This window comes from Colias croceus, chromosome 21, assembly GCF_905220415.1.
Source record: "Colias croceus chromosome 21, ilColCroc2.1".
NCBI lineage: Eukaryota > Metazoa > Arthropoda > Insecta > Lepidoptera > Pieridae > Colias > Colias croceus.
Window position 1 is genome coordinate 1,684,056 of NC_059557.1, and position 9,469 is coordinate 1,693,524.

Below are 9,469 nucleotides of genomic sequence, written 5' to 3' on the forward strand. Positions count from 1 at the left end.
GTTTTAAGTATGCTCCTGAATAAGCATGCTCAAAGCAGACATTCAAATACACATGCCATTATAGCGTGCTTCCTTGCTCTCTCAGTTCAAATAAAGTCATGGACAATCAAACAGCTATCCGTATGGAGCTAAACAAGATCATTCTCTTGCTGGCGATGCAATGCATCCAGAAGCTTATATCAGCTCGTCAAAAAAAGAAAAGAAAGAGAAAGATTTGGGTCCGTGATTGGATATCTAGAAGAGAGGAATTTGGAGCAAGTGCTCAATTGCTTACAGAAATGCGAGTAGAAGATGCTACGGGTTATAAAAACTTTATGCGGATGCTACCGCATCAATTCGACTGTTTACTCTCTCAAGTTAAAAGCGCTATACAGAAACAAGATACACACATGCGAGATGCTATCCCAGCTAAAGTGAAGTTAGAAGTGACAAACAAGATATCTAGCAACTGGAGATTCTTTACATACATTGCAAGCACTTTACAGGGTTGGAAGATCTACTATATCGATATTTCTTCCTGAAGTTTGTGAAGCAATATACAATGCTTTGAAGGATTATATAAGGGTAAGTAAAACAGTTGATAGTAGAGATAAGGCATTTATTAAAAAAATCAATAATGTTTAAACATTTACGATGTAATAACTATACATACAGGTACTATTATTTTTTAATTTGTATTAGGTACTAATCAACAACATTTAACATTTTTTTTAGAAATAAGTAAGTCTTTTATATACTTTTATTACTTATACACTTACATGAATTAAGTAGTAGATAATCAACATCATTTAAACATATTAAGTAATAACTAAAGATCTTATACTAGATGCTTCTATTTCTTACAAAAATCAATCAACAACATTTAAACATATAAGTAATAACGATTAACGATCTTATGATCTTATTACTTTCAAAAAAATTGTTAATTGTTAGGAAAAATTGGGAACAAAATAACAAAGAATGATACTCATATGCGAAATGCCATCCCGGCGATAACCAAATTGGAAATAACACTAAAGCTACAGGTGATTCATTTGTATCTCTAGAAGCATTGTACAGAGTAGGAAAATCGACGATTTCACAGTTCGTTCCAGTTGTTTGTAGTGAAATAGCTACTGCACTAAAGGATTTTATTAAAGTGAGTAAAAAATCTTTAAATATCTTAAATTTTTTTATTTATTTCAACATAGACATTAGGCATTATTCCAAGCTTGAGAAAAAATATTCTGTCCTGATTCTTGACCAAAATTTGTAGTGTTAGTGTTTGACTGCGTGGGTATTGTGAGTATGAATCGATCATCGGCAGATGCTGCTATTTCTTCAGAATATAAAGATGTGTTAGAATATGGAGTGGATGGCTGAGAATATGAAGTGGACAATCGAGACCTTTCTGTACTTAACAAAACTTGAATTTTGGATTGCATATCCAGAGCGTTATTTAATGGCAATGATCTTAACTGAGCAGCAACACTTTGTCCGAAATAATAAAACTCATCCTTTTGTTTTTCATTTGATCCAGGATTATTGATTGCAGTAGCAATATTTTCCAGGCGTTCAAGTGCAGTTAAGGTTTCGCTTTGCTCTACACGTTTTCTCTTAGGCTGACTAGTTTTATGTGGTCGGTTGACTGCTGCAGAGCGAGAGTAGGATCGTTGGTCCTGTAGAGAGGGTGATGGTGCTTGCTCGTTTGTAGTGCTTGCTTCAGCGGATGAGTGTGATTGGTCAACTGCGACAGATGTTTCGTTGTTTGGTGGGTTGACTGTTTGAGAGGATTGCTGGACCGTTTGAGAAAAGGATTGCTCTCTTTGAGAATCTGATGGTGGTATTTCTGTTTCAGAGGCCTGTTGTAACTGTAAAAAAAAATTTTTAATCAAGTGTTGCAGGTAGTATTAGTTTTTTATGTTTATATGAATTAACAGATATTTTGTTTTCAGATTCCTACGAGGCAGGAATGGAAGGAGATAGAAAATGGCTTTCGAACCAAATGGAACTTTAAATATGCAGATCTCTTCATTACAACAGAAGCAGTGCCTTGGCAAGACCGTTTAATTAATATTTTAAATGAATAAATGTAAATGTAAAAGTACCATTGTTTATAGTCCTTTTCACCTATGATGATTCCTGTGACACTTCATCGTGTTCCGAATTACGTATTTTATGTTTAAAACGCCAAAATAATTTTAGTGCATAATATTTTTATTTAATGGCGGCATTATTAGCAAAAATATAAAAATGAAACATCTTAAGCTTTTAAATCAAAAACAGTATTATTTAGTTTAATATTATGAAAAATAAAATAAAATAATACAAAAATATAATACCTAAGCAATTCGTGTACATGAAATGGATCGTTGAAAAATCATAGAGATGGAAAATCATATAATCGGCGCCCATCTTGTGATCGTTTGTCAATCGAATCAATCGTGTGTACGAGTGCGTTAGCCTTGTATACAAGTTGCATTTTTATATTGATACTTTACGTGGTATTCTGTTATTGTTACTAATTGTTATTGTTGACTATTTGTTGCTGTTGTTTGCTAAGTTTCCTTAGTTAATTGTTGGCGAAATGCCGAAAAAACTAATTTTGGTACTTTATTCAAATCGATTTCATTTCCATATAAAATATTATCGATTATTGGAAACAATTGATACCATTTCAGTAACGAACATCTCTACACGTGTCAAAAATGGATGTGTCACAGAAATCATCTTAGGTGGAAAGGACTATAATAAAACTTTTGTGTGAACTTTTTTTTTTACACCCATACATGTACCATAAAATACCAATAAAATGTAGTTTATAAGATACTAGCGGTCCGCCCCGGCTTCGCTCGTGGTACATGTTTACGTTTTCTCTACATAAGAACCATCCTCGTACTTCAAGGAATATAATAAAAAAAGAATTATCGAAATCGGTTCAGCCGTTCTCGAGTTATGCGCTTACCAACACATTTTGCGATTCATTTTTATATAAGATTTGTGGATAAACGTACATAAAAACAGACATATATCATCATCCTAATATAAGTATAAGTATAAGTAATACTTTGTATGCTACTTTGGTGAATAAAACTAGTACCACAACGAGTCGGCTACTGGCATGCCCGTAGCTGTCGCGTCTGTTCACACGTGCCAGGTTAGCAGCCCCCCGCGTCCCCTCCCTCAACGGGCATACAAGAAAATCAAATTTTGTTCTAGCTACTTGCAACTAACCAGCTTCCAGTTACAGGCATGCCAGTTAGTGAATACACGTCATGACTGTAGCTGGCACTTGCAAGGAGCTGGTATGCTTGTGTGCAAGCTACGGGCATGTGTATCCCCCGCTTTAATCAAGTTTTTTTTTTTACAGATTCCAAGCCGTGAAGACTGGATACGCATTGAGCATGGTTTTCGTACAAAATGGAACTTTCCAGGATGTATTGGAGCGTTAGATGGAAAGCACATAAATATACTCGCTCCTGATGATACTTCTGACTACTATAACTACAAGGGTGCCCATATAGCATTATACTTCTGGCCTTAGTTGATGATGACTATTGTTTTTCATACATAAATATTGGAACTAATGGAAGAGCTTCTGACGGAGGTGTTTATCAAAAATCGAATTTGGCACATGCTTTGGAAAACAATACTCTCAATTTACCGGACCAATCGGTTATTGTGGCGGATGCTGCTTTTCCTCTAAAGTCATATCTTATGACGCCCTATCGAACAACTCCAACTCGTAGAGAAAAACTATTTAACTACCGTTTATCGAGAGCCAGACGAATCGTTGAAAATGCGTTTGGTATTTTAGTAACAAGATTTCGAGTTCTTATGAATGCCATCGACATGACCCCCTACAAAGTTGATCAAGTTACATTAGCTTCTTGCGCTTTACACAATTGGCTTCGGAAAACATCAGATATGTACATCACGCAAAGATGCGTAGACTTTGAAGATATACAACAAGGTGTTGTGATACCAGGAGCATGGAGGGCACAACTGCAGCGAGCTTTGGAAGGCATACCACCTACACGCTACAATAACCACGCTTCTCGACAGGCAGAAGCAATAAGAAACACCTATGCACAGCTCTTTTAAACTACAGAGGCGGTATCGTGGCAAGATCATATGATATAAATTCACCATCGTCATTTAATTCTTCTGCCCTAATATAAATAAATAACCAAAACATGCTGTACTTGTTCTATGATATTAAATAATTATGTTTTACAAACAGTTAAGTGCATTTCTATTTATTAAAAACTGAAACTCACCACTTCAATAGGTTCCCTGTACTCGTTGGTATCCCCAAGGAAGGAATTCATTTCATCAAACCATGCCGCGGATGGTTTGTAAACAGTAGCGGCACCAGAACCAGATCGCTTTGAATTCTCGACTTTTTTAATTCTGCGTGGTACGTCGACCTTAAATTCTTAATTTTGGTTTTAATGATTTTCACAGTCAAGGGCGGATCCTCCATGTTCGTTAATAAGTCTTCGTACGCATTATTTCTTTCAACATTATTTTTGTACTGCGGTATGCGGGGATTCCACAAGCACTCGTTATTTCTATATAAAAGTACAAATTTGAGCGTTTTTTCGTCGCCCCAGCGAGACATTTTGCGTGAAATTTCAAATTGTGCACGCGCACTTCACTTGTTGCGAACGACTGATCGATACTAGCATGCTCATTAAGCAAACCTGTTTAGACGTGCTTGAAGCACGCCCCCTTCCACCCGCGCCGCAGGTAGCATGCTCAAAAATCGCACGCCTGTTGATTTTTAAGCATGCTCGAAATAAGCATGCTTATTTTGAGCAAGGGCTTGGACACACGTGCTTGTAAGCAGCAAGTGCTCGGTTGAAGGTACAAGTCCGAGACGGGCCGCAGACTGCAACCGCAGGCGACACTGTGGCTACCGGCTGCGGTTACCGCAATGCTGCCTGCGGTCGCTATTCCAACTGCGGCTGCATGCCGTGGCTGCACAATGCACAGAACCGTGTCTAAATGATATAAACAAAAAAGACAAAGATAGTTTGTCACTTCCGCGCAGGTGGCATTTGCATACTGCAGTCTGCGGTCGCTGCGCGCCGCGGCCGCACGCTGCGCGTTGCGTCTGCAGGCAGCAGTGTTGCCGCGCTTGGAATCAATTTCATAGATGTTCATAGAAACAAGTGGTGTCGCTTGCAGTTTGCGGTTGCAGTTTGCGGTCTGCGGCCCGTCTCGGACTTGTACCTTGAAGCATGCGGCGTGCTTGAAATAAGCATGTGTAACAGTAGCATAATTACTTCACTAATAAAGCACCAGATGACCAGAGAGCACTAATTTCGGCAGTAGTGCTGCCTCTTTATTTCACGCACGATCTCTGAAGATTGCAGTTAATTAAATTATACAACGAAGCTTCTCTAGTACGTAAGTATTTATAACTCGAAGCATATTTATGTTTTTGTTTTTAATAAAAACGTATTTTCACTTTATTTGGTTCTTATGTTAAAAAGATTATAATAAAGTTCAAGTGAGATTTAATTGTTTCTTGGTTATTAAATGTTCTTAATTACTAATTGATAATTAATAATTACCAAATAATTGTTATTGTTTATATTCGATATATTATTATTGTTTTTTTTTAATATTTTTTAATATTTGACAGTTCAATTTACCTACCTGCTACAATGGATAAGAAAAGAAGTAAGCTATGGGGTTTTTTTTTACGCAAGTTAAAGATGATAAGGCAAAATGTGATCTTTGTAAATCTTTGTATTCAGTGAAAAGCGGCTCTATAACAAATTTAAAAAAGCACCTTTTAAACAAACACAGATCAACCTATGAAACCATCAATCCATGCTCTGGGTCAGATGTTGCAGTTCTGGAAGCTCCTGAATCATCAACTTCAGCAAGTACAGAATCTACTATACCTGAAATTAAAACAAATGACAAAAATTCGCAACAGACTAAGTTAAGTGCCTTTATTCAAAGTTCTGTAGGTGTAGCAAAAGAAAAAAAAGACCTTTTAAGGCTCTCATTAATTACTTAGAACCAGGCTACAAAATGCCTTCAAGGTACATACTAAGCAACACTTTATAGGATGCGCAATTCTTTTCTGAGAATTGCGCATCCTATAAAGTGGGCTTCTGCCCAAAAAAAATTAAAAGATGAATTAGAAAATGCAAAATATGTGTCGATTACCGCCGATGGCTGAACTTCAAGAGCAACAACTTCTTACCAAGCTGTAACAGCCCATTATTTATTAAATTGGGAGTTTAATGCCCGTTTTCACCAACAACCCGTAAAATTTAAGTGTCACCTAAGTCACTTTAGGGGATACCTAACGTAAAATTTGCATTCACCGACGGATAAGTGTCACTTATATCGTTAGGTAGCCCTTAAAATTTAGGGGGTGAATATTCGATCCCCTAACGTTTAAGTGACAGATATTTATCCTATTTAACGTATTAAAAATGGATAGCGACGACGATACAAATATTTAGAAGCAATTGAAGTTATAGAATTATAAAATAACCGAGTTTTGTTAAGGCGAACGCGAATTTACTGCGAAAGATCAAAAGGATTTAAAAAAATATGATGACAGATAAATTTTGTACACGTTTTCTCTTTTCTGCCATTATTCTTTATACCTAATATTATTACAAACACCAAAGAAAAATAACACGAATCAAACAATGAATGCAACCGGCAACAAAATCAAAAAACCTAAATAATTTCACGAAGCAACTTGAGTCACGCGATGACATTGTCATTTGTCATTAAAAATGTCACTGTGAAGTTTGATTTTAGACAAAATATAAAAAGTTGTGTTTTTTTATGGTTTTATGTATTTTTAACGTAACAAACTCAATATTTACACATAAAGTAAGTAAAATCAAGTGATTTTTCAACTACAGTGCGACATAAAAGAGATGAAATTAATTAATTTGGAACTAATTTTTTTTCATTATCTGGCAACCCTGAATTATCAATGCAGCTGTCAAGTTGAATAAAAATTTGTTGTTTATTTGGTGAAGTTGAGATAAAATTGTTATTTTAAACAAGAAATTTACTAAAAAAAGGAGAAATCATGAAAAAGGTTAAACGTAGCGGTGTCCGTGATGCCATATATAAAGTTTTCATTCGGTGTTTCTCATAATTTCAAGCTGAAAAACGAGAAAAATATTTGGAAAACGTTTACAGACGTACAGCAGATTCTATTTATTTTTGCTCAGTACTACGTAAAATAGAATATTCCATTAGTGACGAGTGTTTAATGTACGTATCTATGGCGATTATTACGTTTTTTAAATTTAATTTGAGGTTATTTGTATGTAAACAAAAACTAGTTTTTATAGTGCGACCAGCACAATTTGAGTCAAGAAGTTATATCCAATCCAACCAGCCTTAAATACACTACTCAAAACAAAATAGGGCCCACCTACACTTATCTCAAAGTTTTGCCTACACGTAATTTATAGGGTAGTTATTGGGGTACTTGAGTATTCCCTTACGTTGTTGACATGTTAACGAAACTTTATTGCTGTTTTAACTATTCTTTTTAATGTTATTCTCAAGTGGGTAACCAGAAAAAGTTAAATGTTTCAAAATCACGTTATTTCCAAATTCTCAATCACTTGTGTTCAAAGTCTCATTCTGAATGTTACTGTAGCACATCGTTATTTTTTAAAGTTTAATTTGGTTTCGGTATTATTCGTGATTATTATGCCTGGATCTCGCGTTCATATGGATATGGAAACGGCAGCAAGAGCAGTTGCTTTGCTTCAAGTAGGAAATTCTCAGAGGTCGGTGGCAATACGTCTTGGTGTGTCACGTCGAGCTATCCGAAATGCTTGGGATCGTTATCAAGAGACAGGTAGTGTTGCTAGAAGACGTGGAACAGGAAGTACTCGGGCTACAACAGCCCAAGAGGACCGGTACATCAGACTAACAGCGCGTCGGCAGCGGACGGTAACCGCCCGTGCCTTACAAAATCAACTGCGTCAATCTACTGGCACGCGAGTGAGTGATCAAACCATTCGGAATCGACTTCATGAAGGTGGCCAAAGGTCCAGAACTCGCGCTGTTCGACTGAAAATGACAAGTGCTCATCGTGCAGCACGATTAAGGTTTGCTCGTGATCACTCAGACTGGTCTATGGATAACTGGGGGACAGTACTGTTTACGGACGAAACTAAAGTGAAGTTTTTAAGTGACGATCGTCGAGTGCGTGTATGGAGAAGGGAAGGTGAACGTTTTTCTGAACCTTGTGTCCACGGAACAGACCGATTTGGAGGTCCAAGCGTCATGGTGTGGGGCGGCATAAGCCTACATGGCAAAACGGAGCTCGTAGTTCTTGATGGAGGTACCGTGACTGCTAGTACCTATGTCGAACGGGTCATCCGGCCTCACGTGATCCCATTTTCACAAAGAATTGGCGAAGAATTCATCTTAATGCAAGATAATGCCCGCCCACATACAGCCCGTATCACTCAAAGAGCACTCTCTGATGCCAATATAAGAGTTCTGCCGTGGCCAGCCATGAGCCCTGACCTCAATCCAATAGAGCATCTGTGGGATCAATTAAAAAGGAGCGTCAAAGCAAATTTCAGCAACGTAAACAGCCAACAAGATCTCATAGATGCTCTTAAAGTCTGTTGGGAGCAAATACGTGAAGAAAATGTAACCCATTTGATTGAAAGTGTCCCAGATAGGCTCAGAGAGTGCATACGGAGCAGAGGGGGTCCCACACGCTACTAATTACCAAATAAACCAGATTTTTTTTGTTAATAAAGATTTTATTGAAACTTTTGTCATGTGTCTTATTTGTGCAATTTTTCTCTAATACTGTTAATTTTGCATAATTTCCATAAAATCACTAATTTTTGCTTAAGTTTACGTTAAAACAATTGTCCTACACCTTGTTCGTTTATACCCATTCATAAAATAAGAAAAAAGTGAAGAGTTTTTACAACACAGCAAAAAATCAGGGTGGGCCCTATTTTGTTTTGAGTAGTGTAGTATAGTGATAACTATTTTCATACAGCTATCTATGAATCCTTACTTGCTACTTACTAGAGTGGACGCAGGGATCCAAAGTGAGTCTTGGCCTCCGACATAAAAAAAAATAGTTTTAAGCTACTAAATAAATATGTTAAATGTACTTTTTGATTTTATTCATCTTAATTCGTTTGTTATAGGGGTTTCTGAAAGCACAGTACGCAGGATAGTGGAGCAAGGGAGTAAAAATGAAGGAGAATATCTACAAAAAATAAATAAAAATATGTAGTTTTCAAATCACCTTGTTTTTTTTACCTGACGGACCCAGAAGGAGCGTAATGTGTTTGAGCCTTAGGTTTGAGCTGTATGTATGTATGTTTGTTTGTTCGTATGTTTGATTCTATGTGCGCCTCTGCAGTCTAAATGGCTTGACCGATTTCTATAAACTAATTCCAAATACATTTAAGTAAAATTTGACCTAGGTAGGTCATTTAAAATACTA

General features: G+C 36.7%; 1 pseudogene; it reads right to left on the reverse strand.

The window, feature by feature from the left end:
- Positions 1-1,158: 1,158 nt before the first annotated feature.
- Positions 1,159-4,603, reverse strand: LOC123701538 (annotated as a pseudogene).
- Between the last annotated feature and the right edge of the window lie 4,866 nt (positions 4,604-9,469).